Source organism: Salmo salar, chromosome 18 (assembly GCF_965601325.2).
Source record: "Salmo salar chromosome 18, fSalSal1, whole genome shotgun sequence".
Lineage (NCBI taxonomy): Eukaryota > Metazoa > Chordata > Actinopteri > Salmoniformes > Salmonidae > Salmo > Salmo salar.
This window is the reverse complement of record NC_138308.1, coordinates 34412501-34429061: the sequence shown is the minus strand read 5'-3', so window position 1 is coordinate 34429061 and position 16561 is coordinate 34412501. Positions and strand designations below refer to the sequence as shown.

Below are 16561 nucleotides of genomic sequence, written 5' to 3'. Positions count from 1 at the left end.
AGATGCCAAACACATCATATGAAGCAAAACGCAGCATATACAGTATGTTAAAACGCAGCATATACAGTATGTTAAAACGCATCATATACAGTATGTTAAAACGCATCATATACAGTATGTTAAAACGCAGCATATACAGTATGTTAAAACGCAGCATATACAGTATGTTAAAACGCAGCATATACAGTATGTTAAAACGCATCATATACAGTATGTTAAAACGCATCATATACAGTATGTTAAAACGCAGCATATACACTATGTTAAAACGCAGCATATACAGTATGTTAAAACGCATCATATACAGTATGTTAAAACGCAGCATATACAGTATGTTAAAACGCATCATATACAGTATGTTAAAACGCATCACATACAGTATGTTAAAACGCATCATATACAGTATGTTAAAACGCATCATATACAGTATGTTAAAACGCAGCATATACACTATGTTAAAACGCATCATATACAGTATGTTAAAACGCATCATATACAGTATGTTAAAAAGCATCATATACAGTATGTTAAAACGCATCACATACACTATGTTAAAACGCATCATATACAGTATGTTAAAACGCATCATATACAGTATGTTAAAACGCAGCATATACAGTATGTTAAAACGCATCATATACAGTATGTTAAAACGCAGCATATACAGTATGTTAAAACGCATCATATACAGTATGTTAAAACGCAGCATATACACTATGTTAAAACGCAGCATATACAGTATGTTAAAACGCATCATATACAGTATGTTAAAAAGCATCATATACAGTATGTTAAAACGCATCACATACAGTATGTTAAAACGCATCATATACAGTATGTTAAAACGCATCATATACAGTATGTTAAAACGCAGCATATACAGTATGTTAAAACGCATCATATACAGTATGTTAAAACGCATCATATACAGTATGTTAAAACGCATCATATACAGTATGTTAAAACGCAGCATATACACTATGTTAAAACGCAGCATATACAGTATGTTAAAACGCATCATATACAGTATGTTAAAACGCATCATATACAGTATGTTAAAACGCAGCATATACAGTATGTTAAAACGCATCATATACAGTATGTTAAAACGCATCATATACAGTATGTTAAAACGCATCATATACAGTATATTAAAACACAGCATATACAGTATGTTAAAACGCATCATATCGGCTGTAGAGCTGGATGTTGAAAGCTCCATATCTTCAAAACTTGATTGCTGACATGAAAAACATTTTGGGACTAATACCAAAATATAGTTTTGAGTGTAATTTTCCTTGAACTTTAGTAGGCAGCATCATTTAACAGGACCTATTGAGTTGAAACAGTAATTCATTCTTGCCATATTTGAGCCCGTACGTTGTAAAGAGTAATGTCTGTCATATGCAATATTAACATGGCTGATAATAGTCACTCACTGCCTCTCAGATCCCTGTCTTTCAGCTAATGAGGTTAAATGAGTGAGTGAGTTCGGCTCATACTTGTACAGTTTTCCTCCATTTTGTTACAAACAAGGATTATTGGTAACTGGTATCTCTTTGGACTTGAAGTTCTAGAAAAAGCATATTCTTTCAAATGTGAGAACTCAGCTATTTTGTGCGATTTTTAATTTTTAATATTCTTCCATTTTGTTTAGAACAACCATGGATGACTGGCATCTCTTTGGAATTTGTTTCATAACATTTTTAAGCAGAAATTACAAACTTTAGAATACTTTGTTAAACCTTCAGTACACTACAATTAGCATTTCCTGCTACACAGGAAAATTCTCTGCGACAACAGACTGATCAAATGAATCTATCAGATCTGTATAGGTGTTACATTGTGAAGCATGTAGCCATATCTTTTCGTAGGATTTATTTCAGCTGTTGTGTATGGTTTGTGTACATTCAGCCATGGATACCTGTCATCTCTTTGGACTTGACTTTATACAGTATGTTAAGGCATATCTACACGAGCTATTCCTTTATGCAGTATCACTATATTAGGCATGTCCTTTCAGTTATTATGTACGGTTGCCCCAGGTTGAGAGCGAGGCGGCGAGCTGTCAAGACGAGCTGCTCATTATGACAGACCTTGCTGACCCCTTCTCACTCTGTAAATGGCATGTTGGTAAGAGCTAGAGATGCTACTTTACCGATACATACAATTATCTTTATGAATAAGATAATAACTTAACTGTGAAAGTTAGGATATTTTGTGGTATTTTTCCATTTATGCATGATGCATGATGACCGCACAGTTCATAGTGTTGTAATGCGAGTTGGACAAACATTGAGGTACTAGTTAAATACATTTATGTTCATGGAAATGTTCATATCTGCCTGTAGAATGGTTCTCTCGTATGTCCCATCAATAGATCACTGTAAGGTTTATGACAGTTTGCCATGTTGTAAAAACACACACTTTTAAAAAAGACCTTTTTCGTGTCTATGGGAATAGCCCTGTCTGCCTGAAAGATGCTTCTCTCACATGCAGTATTGCATGACCTTGAACACAGAATGTTACGCAGTACGTACTGTAAACGCCCTTGTGTTAGATCATCTGAATGAACGTGTAGGTAATGTTTCACAGTTAATCCTCTACTGGGATTATGATGCAGCTCCTCCTCTACTACCAGACAATGCCTAAAAAACATTCCATGGGATTTAATAATGAATTGACCTTGTGTGATGTTTTCTACAATATAAAGTAGTACTTATGACGAAAACTGCTCATGGTGCATGGGCACTTTGGTAAACATGTTTTGGCACCGCCACCAGATACCATTTGTTTTTTGTTTTCATAGAATTTGATTGTAGATTGGATTATATCCAGACAGTACATATTTGGACTTCTCAGGAAAACAGTTGCACATAGCTTCTTAGCCTTTTTTTCAGTAAGGATTTTTCCTCATCTTAAATTGGATTTTATCTACCTGAATAAAAATAAATAGAACCCCAACCTTGCTGTTATTGCTGTGTAAACTCAGCTAATCTGATTCAAATAATTACCATGTGCTTCTGTAATTGTCTTGTGACTGAAAAACATAAACAAAACCAATATTCTTCTGTCAAACCCATGGCCTTTGTGAGATATCTACTGTTGACTCTATCCTAAATAGCATTATAATAGGTGTACAATAACAGGAATCCTCATCAACATATAATGGGGGGGGGGGGGGGGGGTAATTCAAACATAGCTATAAAAATCGGCTTTCATTGACTAAAGCATATCTACAGTGAACGTTTCATTTTCCAAGCAGTTTGAAGTACTAGCTCCTTGTAAGTTAACCCACAGATCGAGTTCAAATATTTATTCCTATGCACAGATTCTTATTTCTTGCAATCTTATTCATGTTCTTAATTCTAATTCTAAATGGAGAGGGAGAGGGTTTCCATTGCGCAGATTGGAAACGCACTCTGCATTATTTAAGATATGATGATCAATTCATCATTAATATTCGTATACCATTATTTATATGAAATGCAAGTAATGAGGTCTTTTTACATTCCCTGAGGTCCTTAATGCCAATGTCTCTCTTAGGTATCCACTAAGTCTACTAAACTCAGTCCATTAGAAGTCCATTATACAGCTCAGACCATTATACAGCTCAGTCCATTATACAGCTCAGTCCATTATACAGCTCAGTCCATTATACTGCCTTCACAATTTCATATCGCATTCACTTATATTTGGCTAATTGTCTACTTCTCAACAGTGTGCAGGTGTCTTATCTTTATCGTTATCCTGGTTTTAAACCTTCATGCCTGTAAATGACAACATGTTGTATGAAGGACTGTGAAAGAAAGCAGACGGCCACCCAAAAAGGGCTGCTATTTCAACTCTGAAATAAGAGCGTATAGCCTTGGTTTACCAACAATGCTGGTTTCAAAAAGGTGGGTCACACCTTCATCGGGGGTATATTGTGGAGTTTGACATTTGTACATCATTTGTAACATTGTACATACTCTCTCTCGCTAACAGTCTTTGTTGGTTGATATTGCTTTCTTGTCCCATTAACATCCGTGTGAGTGTGAGTAGGATGTGACCCCTACTGACAGAGTCATTACCCAGTGATTCTAGCTACCACTGTTGCAGTGTGTCATCAGCATAACAACTATACTTGTGGATGAGGAAGGATCTGTTTTCCTGTCTTTGTGTGTGTGTGTGTGTGTGTGTGTGTGTGTGTGTGTGTGTGTGTGTGTGTGTGTGTGTGTGTGTGTGTGTGTGTGTGTGGTGTGAGCGTGTGTGTGTGTGAGCGTGTGTGTGTTTTTTTGTGTGTGTGTGAGCGTGTATGGAATCATGTATATGTCTGTATCTCTGTGATGTCAAAGTTTGAGGTCTCTTTCCTCTGTGAGTTGAGTATAAGCACTAAGCAGACCTCCTAAGCTAAATCATCTCTTTCCTCTCTGAGTTGAGTATAAGCACTAAGCAGACCTCCTAAGCTAAATCATCTCTTTCCTCTCTGAGTTGAGTATAAACACTAAGCAGACCTCCTAAGCTAAATCATCTCTTTCCTCTCTGAGTTGAGTTTAAACACTAAGCAGACCTCCTAAGCTAAATCATCTCTTTCCTCTCTGAGTTGAGTATAAGCACTAAGCAGACCTCCTAAGCTAAATCATCTCTTTCCTCTCTGAGTTGAGTATAAGCACTAAGCAGACCTCCTAAGCTAAATCATCTCTTTCCTCTCTGAGTTGAGTTTAAACACTAAGCAGACCTCCTAAGCTAAATCATCTCTTTCCTCTCTGAGTTGAGTTTAAACACTAAGCAGACCTCCTAAGCTAAATCATCTCTTTCCTCTCTGAGTTGAGTATAAACACTAAGCAGACCTCCTAAGCTAAATCATCTCTTTCCTCTCTGAGTTGAGTATAAACACTAAGCCTCCTAAATCAAAGGAAGGACCACTGCTGTGGTTGCTCTTGTTTTCTTTGACTTCAAAAAGGTTGTGATGTGAATACGGACGTCGGCAGTAATGAGTCTCTGTAGATCAACAAGATGTTTCCGTCTCCTTTTTATACAAATTACGTTTGTTTATTATTGTCAGCATATGCATAATGCAATACGTACCATCAATTCAGCTTCCCTGCTGCTACTGTTGTTTATAAAGACATACAGTACACCCCGTCTTGGAAAAAAAAGAACAATGAGTAGAAACATTTTCCGACCCATTATTCACAATGTCTTAGTTTTTTCGTTGGACATAGTAAAATGGAGTTATGGTAGAGTTTTGGTGTCAGTATGGTTCCTTAGTAGTGTATTCCATTGGAAGGATATAATTAGTTCTGCAGTATGAATAGATTTAGTAAAATACATTAAACCTCGAGCCAGCTTCAGTGTATTGGCCTTAACATACACTACCTGTTAGATATTGCTGCACTGACGGAGCTAGAAGCACAAGCATTTCGTTATACTCGCAATAACACCTGCTAACCATGTGTATGTGACCAATAAAATTTGATTTGATTTGAGAGCCTTCAGAAAGTATTCATACCCCTTGACTTATTCCACATTTTGTTGTGTTACAGCCTGAATTCAAAATGAATTAAATAAAATAAAAAAAATCACCCATCTACACACAATACAATATAATGACAAAGTAAAACATATTTTTTGAATGTTTGCAAATGTATTGAAAAATTAAGTGCAGGAAAATATAATTTGCATAAGTATTCACACCCCTGAGTCAATACATGTTAGAATCCCCTTTGGCAGCAATTACAGCTGTGAGTCTTTCTGGTGAGTCTCTAAGAGCTTTGCACACCTGGATTGTACAATATTTACACATTATTCTTAAAATAATTAATCAGTCTCTGTCAAGTTGGATGTTGATCATTGCTAGACAGCCATTTTCAAGTATTGCCATAGATTTTCAAGCCAATTGAAATCAAAACTGTAACTAGGTCACTCGGGAACATTCAATGTAGTCTTGGTAAGCAACTCCAGTATACGTATATTTGGTCTTCTGTTTTAGGTTATTGTTCTGCTGACAGGTGAATTTGTCTTCCAGTGTCTGTTGGAAAGCAGACTGAACCGTGTTTTCCTCTAGGATTTTGCCTGTGCTTAGCTCTATTCCGTTTATTTTTATTCTGAAAAACTCACTAGACCTTGCCGATGACAAGCATACCCATACCATAATGCAGCCACCACCATGATTTAAAATATGATGGAGTGGTACTCAGTGACGTGTTGTGTTGGATTTGGTCCGAACATAATACTTTGTATTCAGGACATAAAGTGAATTTCTTTGCTGCAGTTTTAGTGCCTTGTTGCAAACAGGATGCATGTTTTGGAATATTTTTATTCTGTACAGGCTTCCTTCTTTTCACTCTATCAATTAGTTTAGTATTGTGGAGTAACTACAATGTTGTTGATCCATCCTCAGTTTTGTCCTCTGTAACTGTTTTAAAGTTACCATTGGCCTCATGGTCAAATACCTGAGCATTTTCCTTCCTCTCCAGTAACTGAGTTAGGAACAACGTCTGTATTTTTGTAGTGACTGGGTGTATTGATACACCATCCAAATTATAATTAATAACTTCACCATGCTCAAAGGGATATTCTAACATTTTTTATTTTATTTTAATCTACCAATAGGTGTTCTTCTTTCCGAGGCACTGGAAAACCTACCTGGTCTTTGTGGTTGAATCTGTGTTAGAAATTCCCTGCTCAACTGAGGAACCTTACAGATAATTGTATGTGTGGGGTACAGAGATGAGGTAGTCATTCAAAAATGTTAAACACTATTATTGCACACAGAATAAATCCATTGAGTCCATGGCAGAATGGGTTAAAAGTACTGCACCGCTGGGCTGAGGCGCCACTACAGCCTGGGGTACGAATCCCAAAACCGGCCATGACCGGGAGACCCATAGGACAGCTCACAATTGGCCCAGTGTCGTCGGGTAGGGGAGGGTTTGGCCGGTGTGGCTTTCCATTGTGCTCTAGTGACTCCTTGTGACAGGGCCGGGCGCCTGCAAGCTGACTTCGGTCGTCAGTTGAACGATGTTTCCTCCGACACATCGGTGCGGCTGACATCCGGGTTGTTAATAAGGTTTAAGTGGCCAGGCGGGTCATGTCTGGTGGACGCAGGACTCGACCTTTGCCTCTCCCGAGCCCAATGAGGAGTTGCAATGATGAGCCAAGGGACCTAATCCAAGAAAAAAACAGGGTTAAACAAATAGGCTTTTGGCCGTGTCACCCTGGACACGCCTGTTCAGGGTCGAGCCTGGTTAGTACTGGGAGGGGAGACCACCTGGGAATACCATGTGCCATAAGATAGAAAAATAAAAGAGTCCATGCAACTGAACAAAAATATAAACGCAACATGCAACAATTTCAACATTTTACAGTTCATATAAGTCAATTAGTACATTTAAATAAATTCATTAGGCCCTAATCTATGGATTTCACATGAATGGGCAGGGGTGCAGCCATGAGTGGGCCTGGTAGGGCATAGGTTCACCCAACTGGGAGCCCCCCCCCCCCCAACTGTACTGCCAAATTGGTAGGAAATGAACATTCAATTATCTGGTAACACCTCTGGTCAACATTCCTGCAGTCAGCATTCCAATTGCATGCTTCCTCGCCCAGCACAAGGTGCACCTGTGTAATGATCATGCTGTTTAATCAGCTTCTTGATATACCACACCTGTGATGTGGATGGATTATCTTGACAAAGGATATAAACAAATTTCTGCACAAAATTCGAGATAAATAATTTATTTGTGTGTATGGAACATTTCAGGGATCTATTATTTCAGTTCATGAAACAGTGTATTATGTGACTTGTTAGGCAAAGTTTTACTCCTGAACATATTTAGGCTTGCTATAACAAAGGGGCTGAATACTTATTGACTCAAGACATTTCAGCTTTACATTTTTTATTAATTTGTAAAAATGTCTAAAAACATAATTCCAGTTTGACATTATGGGGTATTGTGTGTTGATCAGTGACAAAAACATCTAAATGAAATGAATTTTAATTTAAGGCTGTAACACAACAACATGTGGAATAAGTCATGGGGCGTGAATCCTTTCTGAAGACACTGTTTACACAGTATATTCTCTGAGCCATGCATCCATGTCTTGTTGGGATAATACCTAGTCCTATAAATGTATATCTCAGACAACCCTGGAACAAATCTGTCCTCCTGGCAAGCGCCGACCTTGTCCAAAACCATACTATAACTCTCCTACTATGAGTTTATTATAGCACTGCATTTTATAATAGTTGAGAAGGCCAGATTCTGTATTCTCCTTAAACTGGTGAAAATAAATTGTGCTTGAGTCAATAACCAACCATTCCAGCTTTTAGCCGCCCCACCATCTACGTAACTGCCTGTCCCTGTTCCTGCATTTCAGCTGAGTCAGAGTCCGCGTCCCTAATGGCACCCCATTCCCTATTTAGTGCACCACTGTTGACCAGGGGGCTCATAGGGCTCTGGTCAAAAGTAGTGCACTGTATAGGAAATAGGGTGCCATTAGGGGCGTAGACAGTTTCTGCACTGCTGTCAGCAGGCGACAATTACAGTCCACAGCACAGAAGTCAGTCGAGACATTTGCATGATCATCCAGAAGCAGAAAACCAGGCAAATGAGACTGTCACTCAGAGACTGTTTATGTCACGTCAAATCCAATCTGTACTCAAGGGGCCTTGGGTTGTGAAACGTTTCTTATTGATACCTCCTCTATATCTCTCTGTAGCTCTGTAGGGTATGAGCAGCCAGCACCATCATGCAGACATCAACGATCATGCTAGGTTCATTTTCCGATCTAGGCCAGACAGTGTAATGTAAGTATCACACACTTGCAGATCTGAGGAGGCTAGGATAAGAGGACGATGCAGGACTTGAGGTATAGTAGGTTGTCATTGTAGATGTAGTATCTTAATTTAAGCAAGTATGGTACTGCAGGAAAATAATCCTGCAGCAACAGGAAATGTGAATTATTATGTGTGGATTATAATTGATGTGTTATTTTTTTAGGGGTTGATACATTTTTTGTTACGGCAAATCAAGTCTGGCATTTTAAAGTGAAAATGTGAAACTTTAGAAGTCTTTTTAAACCTTTAAATACACTACAAGTTTGCATTTCATGCTGTGCAGGAAAATTCTCAGCAACAAAAGAGTGATCAAATTAAGATCTGTTCAATGTAGCTTCTTCCACTTCTGAGATGCCCAGGAGTTGTATAAAGGCTAGACTATGTATCACCATTATATTATTTGATTGGAGGTTGCTTGAGGTTGCTCATAATACTGACCTTAATGCTCTAGCATCCTCCAGTTTAGATTTTTGGGTGGCAACAAGCTTAGGTTAAGAAGTGCTGCATTAAGCAGTGTTAATGTAAGGGTTAAAACACTAAGCAGTGTTAATGTCAGTGTTAAAACACTAAGCAGTGTTACTGTAAGGGTTAAAACACTAAGCAGTGTTAATGTCAGTGTTAAAACACTAAGCAGTGTTACTGTCAGTGTTAAAACACTAAGCAGTGTTAATGTAAGGGTTAAAACACTAAGCAGTGTTACTGTAAGGGTTAAAACAATAAGCAGTGTTAATGTCAGTGTTAAAACACTAAGCAGTGTTAATGTAAGGGCTAAAACACTAAGCAATGTTAATGTCAGTGTTAAAACACTAAGCAGTGTTAATGTAAGGATTAAAACACTAAGCAGTGTTAATGTAAGGGTTAAAACACTAAGCAGTGTTACTGTAAGGATTAAAACACTAAGCAGTGTTAATGTAAGGATTAAAACACTAAGCAGTGTTACTGTAAGGGTTAAAACACTAAGCAGTGTTAATGTAAGGATTAAAACACTAAGCAGTGTTACTGTAAGGATTAAAACACTAAGCAGTGTTACTGTAAAGGGTTAAAACACTAAGCAGTGTTAATGTAAGGATTAAAACACTAAGCAGTGTTAATGTAAGGGTTAAAACACTAAGCAGTGTTACTGTAAGGGTTAAAACACTAAGCAGTGTTACTGTAAGGGTTAAAACACTAAGCAGTGTTAATGTAAGGGTTAAAACACTAAGCAGTGTTACTGTAAGGATTAAAACACTAAGCAGTGTTAATGTAAGGATTAAAACACTAAACAAGTGTTATCGAATGTGATTATGAATATTATCACAGAAATGATTAGGAAACAAACCCCCAAAGTGGGACTGAATATTTGAACTGAAGCCCTTATAGTTACATTGACAATCCATCCAGTTGGCTCAGTTAGATTACACCCAGCATGGTACGTGTACAAAGAAGCACTAGTTAAAGAAATACAGAGAAAATTCATTCATTCAGAAAGCAGAAACATTAGGAGTAATGAGGACATGAATAATTAATATTTGAACTGTGTGGAGTACACAAGCATTCACTGTGATATGAAAACCATTGGTGACATACTAAAAAATAACACTGTGCTGTATGTTTTATTCATTAGGACCACAAAGGCGTTTAGATTAAAAGTTGTTCATATACTGAGCTTGACTTAAGACGTAAACAAAATAAAGAAAAAAAAGTAAAGAAACACATCAAAGAATATCTGTACACACATTACAAGGCTAGGCCCCTTAGTTCCAGTACAGGGAAATCTTAATGCTACAGCATACAATATCATTCTGTGCTTCCAACTTTGTGGCAACTGTTTGCTAAAGGCCCTTTCCTGTTTCAATGTCACAATGCCCCCGTGCAGAAAGTGAGGTCCATACAGAAATGGTTTGTTGAGATTGATGTGGAAGAACTTGACTGGCCTGCACAGAGCCCTGACCTCAACCCCATCGAACACCTTTGGGATGAATTGGAACACCAACGGCGAGCCAGGCCTAATCGTCCAACATCATTGCCTGACCTCATTAATGCTCTTGTGGCTGAATGGAAGCAAGTCCCCACATCTAGTGGAAAGCCTTCCCAGAAGAGTGGAGGCTGTTATAGCAGCAAAGGGGGGACCAACGTCATATTAATGCCCATGATTTAGGCTATATAAAAAAACATCATGTATTCAGTATATTGAAGGAAATTTAGGCTATATCAAAACATCATGTATTCAGTATATGTTGGACGAGCAGGTGTCCACATATTTTTGGTCATGTAGTGTAAGTGGTGTATATTATGATATTATTTACAGGAATTGTTCATTTGGTTACCAGCAGTCTCCAGTAAAGTGTTAGTCTTGATATTGGTTGTTTGAACACCCCAGTGTACACATGCCCATGTCTATAGATATACCAAAACCTACTTCAATGGCTGAGACATTTCAAGAGTAAGTCATTTACTTTCTCTGATGTTTGTGTTCTCACCTTTCTTTTGGTTTCAACACCTTAGCACTCTCCCAGAATCCATTTGGTCCTTTACCAGCCATGGATCTTTCCTTCAGTAAGGCTACATCCAGGGATTAATCCCTTCACCTGCAGATACTATCCTTCTATCCTACTTATAAACAGCAGGCGATGCCTGGATCTCAGCATTTCCAATAGGCTTCTTCAGGCTCTTTTATCCTCCAAAGCTGCTTACAGTACAGTGAGTACATACATTTATAGTATGTGTGTCTGATCACTGCAAGAATTGAACCCGCAACCTTTTACCAACTGAGCCACAAAGGACCACTAAATGTTAATCCACCTGGGTACCACACACAGAGCCGGGTCGGCCACAAGTCATTCAGGGACAGCACTGGCAGCAGCCGTCAGACAGTGCCAGCCAGGGTCCAAGGAGCTACAGTCCGTTCAGAAGTAATTCTTTTGGAATGATTCGGTAGCGGTGCAGCATTGTCCCTGTCCTTGCCCCGACCAACGTCTGCTTTCTCAAGGGTCAACTCACGGGTGGCCGGGCAGGGTGTATGGATGACTGCTCTGTTCTGCCACTAAACTCTCCTCCACTGCAATACACTCACCTCACAGGCTGAGATTTGGAATAGAAGCGCTGATCTAAGATCAGTTTTGCTCTTTAGATTATAATGAATAAGATTACATGGACAAGGGGGATCTGATCCTAGATCAGAATATTCTTTGCCAGTTCACAGTCTTCAGGTGAAATTTCACTATTAAACTGAACGTGTAGGGACAAATTATTCACAATATAAGTGCTGATCTCGGATCAGTTGTGCCCTCACCAGGTATAAAACTAAATGGACAGGGGGTAACTGATCCTAGACCAGTTCTCCTACTCTGAGTGGCTTTCTGAATATAGGCCAGTTCACAGTTTCTCAAGGTGAAATGTGAGGACAAATATGGGTAAGGACAAATTATTCATTGAATTTCCTTCAGTTGTTGCCTGCCTCCTCCCTTCCTCCCCCTGTTTTAGAATGTGAATACTGTTGACAAAAGGCACTCATGCAGCCAGGTTAATGAGCTAGTAAATTGGCCCAATTATGTTCCGTTGCTTTTTTGTTTATGCCCTCCAAAAACAGTTGATGTTTGACGTGAAGGCGCTCTGAAGAGGGAGGGGAAACAATAAGCTATGAAACAAAATGGCTGCCCTCTCCAAAGTAAGATGGCAAATATTCTGCTACAATAATATACATTTACACTACAATACATATTTTTTGTTAATTTGACCCAAAGGTGTTACAGAATTAGCTGTCTACTCAAACTCAGTGTACATTGTACACAACGCCATATGACACAAACATACAGTACATTTCACTGTAAAATTATGACTTTGAAAGCAGCAATCTCCAGTTGCTACATCCATTTTTGGTCTTATAAATATATTTTTTTACATTTTAGTCATTTAGCAGACGCTCTTATCCAGAGCGACTTACAGTAGTGAATGCATACATTTCATACATTTTTTTCTCCGTACTGGTCCCCCGTGGGAATCAAACCCACAACCCTGGCGTTGCAAACACCATGCTCTACCAACTGAGCCACACGGGAAATAATGCCATATACCGATTGATTCTTGAAAATTATCATTTATAAAAGCCTCATGAGCTTAGTCCAGCTGTCATACCCCATCAGAACCCAAAATAGAAGCTTGTTTTATTACAATATATGTCAACTTTGCAAAGTTGTTTAGCCTAAAAACAAGGTTAGAACTATACATTTGATATCATGGATGGTCAGTCCTTGCATCCATAGCTCTGTCTATGAATTTTAGAGTGGTTACATTTCTCTAGCCCCATCCCTCAGCGTTTTACCAAAACGTTGTTATTGTTTTAACTGCAGATTGGCCCCTTTAAGTGACAAAACATCAACCCTCCTTTCACAGAGAAACTATCAGATGCTTTCAGCAATCATGTCTCAACTTGAACTGTTTATCTAACATTAGGTATCTAAGGATATAGTCAATCTGTGAATAGCAAATATTTATAATGACAAAACTGTGCACTTCAGAAAGATTTCCTCTCTCAAACACTGGAAGGGGTTTGTGTATCTAGCATCTGGTAAACAAGCAGTATGAAACTAGGATTAATCTTTATTTTAGGTTCTGGGTCTGCATCGAGACCTTTGACTTATCTAGATTAAAACCCAGGGGGATTTATTTGCACTATGAATTAAACCTAAGCCTTACATGTTATCAGTGTATAAAGAGACTTCAGTGGTACTATGAATAGGTTATCTTGTTTTCTCATGAATTACATTATGATGTTTTGATATAGACTAAATTCCCTTCAGTATACTGAATACATGATGTTTTGATATAGGCTAAATTCCCTTAAGTATACTGAATACATGATGTTTTGATATAGGCAAAATTCCCTTTAGTATACTGAACACATAAGACAATGTAAATCAGAGGTGTTTTCCTCTAATGAGTTAGAACCAACAATGATTATTGACAGGCATGTCTGGATTGACACACTGGATTGTGCTACATTGGCCCTTTTCTATTATTTTCAAAATCATTCAAACTCTAATCATTTGGTTGTTGATCATTGCTAGACAACCATATTCAGGTCTTGCCATAGATTTTCAAGTATATTTAGGTAAAAACATAAAATGTTGACTTGGTAACCAACTCCAGCGTATACTTGGCCTGTCCAATTAAAATGGATGTATTCTGACGGTTTTATGAATAACTGACATGGACACAGTAGTATTTTGGCATGATGTTACTTTATTAACAGAAATAACATAGCTTTTATTAGTGTTTGTACTTTCGTCGTTTATTTAGTGTACCATTTTCAAATGGGCAATGTATGAAGCTATCAAAGTTAACATGTATTATTTATAAACAGCTGTTATTTAAGAGTAGTGTTGTTTTGTAAACAAATGAGCTGCCCTGAAGTCATTGTTTTATTCATATAACGTTCTGTAGGCCTATTATTGAAAGGAGCTGGAAAATATGAAGGCTGCTCTAGCTAGTTTGCATCTTCTAATGTAAACAAATTGTCATTTTGTCTCCCTCAAGTGCATATAGGTAGTTTATGTCCCACACTGTTATTTGTCTCTTATAATTAAATGCCAACAAGAGAGACCTTGGAATATTCATGAATATCTTTGTTTGTAATAACCAGTCTTTCGCCAGGCCTCTATTAAATTAAAATTAGCAGATGATGTAACACAATCGACTTTACCAACAATATTGTTGTTCATTTAGTTGGCTTATTTGTTGCTAATGTAACCTTGCCTGAGACCTGAAGACTTCCATTCTGCAAACTCACCAAGCTAATGCTTTAGCTAAGCAGGCTATCAAAGTCTCGCCGCACACAGGAAACCCAGGTTAGAAATCCCAGTCAACCACACTACTGTAACACTCTTTGAGCTTTACAAGTTAATGCATATCTTCACCCAGCTGCCTCTTTCTGGTTTGTGTTAGGGGATGGCCTTACTGTGAGTTATGAAACAAATACATAATGTACCATTTTCCAGTGGTGACACTCTGTTGTGCCAAATTGTCCTCTTAAGCACTCTGTCTTCTACAGTGTTGTGAGAAATGAGAAAGCGCTCCTGGCACCTAAATCACATCAAGATTGGTCATCTTAAACTGTGGGGTACGTCCCAAATAGCGCCCTACTCCCAATGGGCCCTGGTTGAAAGTAGTGGACTATGTAGGGAATAGAGTGCCATTTTAGATGCAGCCTGGGAAAAAAATTAATTTGCCTAGCAAATGAAATGATTTACATGAATGATGTATGTATATTATGCATTCCTCCTTATCATAGAGGAACGTCTTGATGAGTTGCACTATTTAGCGTTCCCTTTGAGGTAAATTCATGTCAATTTAAGTGATGCTCAAGCAGCGAGATGTGCTGTTAGTGCATGTCTCTAGGGAACAGTTATCCCTTGTGTGCGACTCGCTGGAAAGTGTGTTATTTAGCCCCAGAGATGAAATCTTCAATATGAATAGCAGAATAACATTTAATTTGATGTGCTGCTGCTGCCCTACGAAATCCGAGCTCGTTGGCGTAGTCGAGATAAAAGGTTTTATATTGTTGCTGCCTCCCTGCCTGCCTGTGAGCCATGTTGTTATCTGAGATATGTAGTCGGATCTGTTTGCCTTATAAAATAAATCTCATTCAGATAGATTTACCAGCTCATTTGGTAAGTGACTGTCGTGAGTCAATGGGGTTTTGTACATTTATGCCTGTACTAACAACCGGAGGAACTTTAGGTTGTTCTGAATAGCAGTTGCTCGTACAAACTACCTAAAGAGGTTCATGTGAAAAGTACTGCAAATCAGATAAATTAACATTTTGTTCAGATTGACCATCTCATTTAGTATGTCCCCGGCACGCTGCCAATGGAGTTTGGGGCAGTAATGGTAGAACTAGATGTACCAGTCTTGTTATGAACAGACTGGATGTGGATGCTCGTCTAAACTACCTTCATTAATATCAGGACTCAGGCTAAGACCCAGATGCAGACGCAGGTGGTGGATAATACCAGTCTCAGAGTTTAGTATAGTACAAGGGGCAGGCAAAAGCCAAGTCAAGGCAGGCAAAGAGTTGTAATCCAAATCAGAGTCAGGCAGGTACAGGCAGGATCAGGACAGGACAGGCAGGAAGGTCAGAACAAAAACTACTGCACAGGAAACAAGGGAACACACTGGTAGGACTTGATGGGACAAGACGAACTGGCAACAGACAAACAGAAAACGCAGGTATAAATGCACAGGGGATAATAGGGAAGCACCTGAAAAATGGGAGGCACCTGGAGGGGGGTGGAGACAAGCACAAGACAGGTGAAGCAGATCAGGGTGTGACAATTAAGTGATCATGTCTGAGAAGCTGTGGTTCACAGCATATATTGGCACAGGTGTTATAGTGTGAAAAGTATTGCTGATTTAACATCTCATTTAATATGTGTCTGTCACAGGTATATGGAGACATGTATGCTACTCTGACAGTCCAGTGATCGTGAGGTTGATATTTGCTCATCCAAACTCTCTAACGAGGGGTAATCCATGATAATCCATGATATTCACAGCTGTGAATAGGTTAAATGGGACAATCTGTGATATTCACAAACACTTAAAGGTAAATGCAAAATGAACTGCTAATCAGAGAAATGTTCATACCTGTATAATTGTATTCTATACATGTGCATAACTCATATTTGTAGCGCTGTGTGCAGAAGAGCATGTTATGTAAGCCATCAACATGGTATATAGAGATACGTAGTTATTGATGGT

The 16561-nt window shown here is 38.5% G+C and overlaps 1 protein-coding gene across 5 annotated transcripts in view; it reads left to right on the top strand.

The window, feature by feature from the left end:
• LOC106560286 (adhesion G protein-coupled receptor B3) overlaps positions 1–16561 on the top strand; it is a 352944-nt gene that overhangs the window by 13841 nt on the left and 322542 nt on the right. The window lies entirely within an intron of this gene.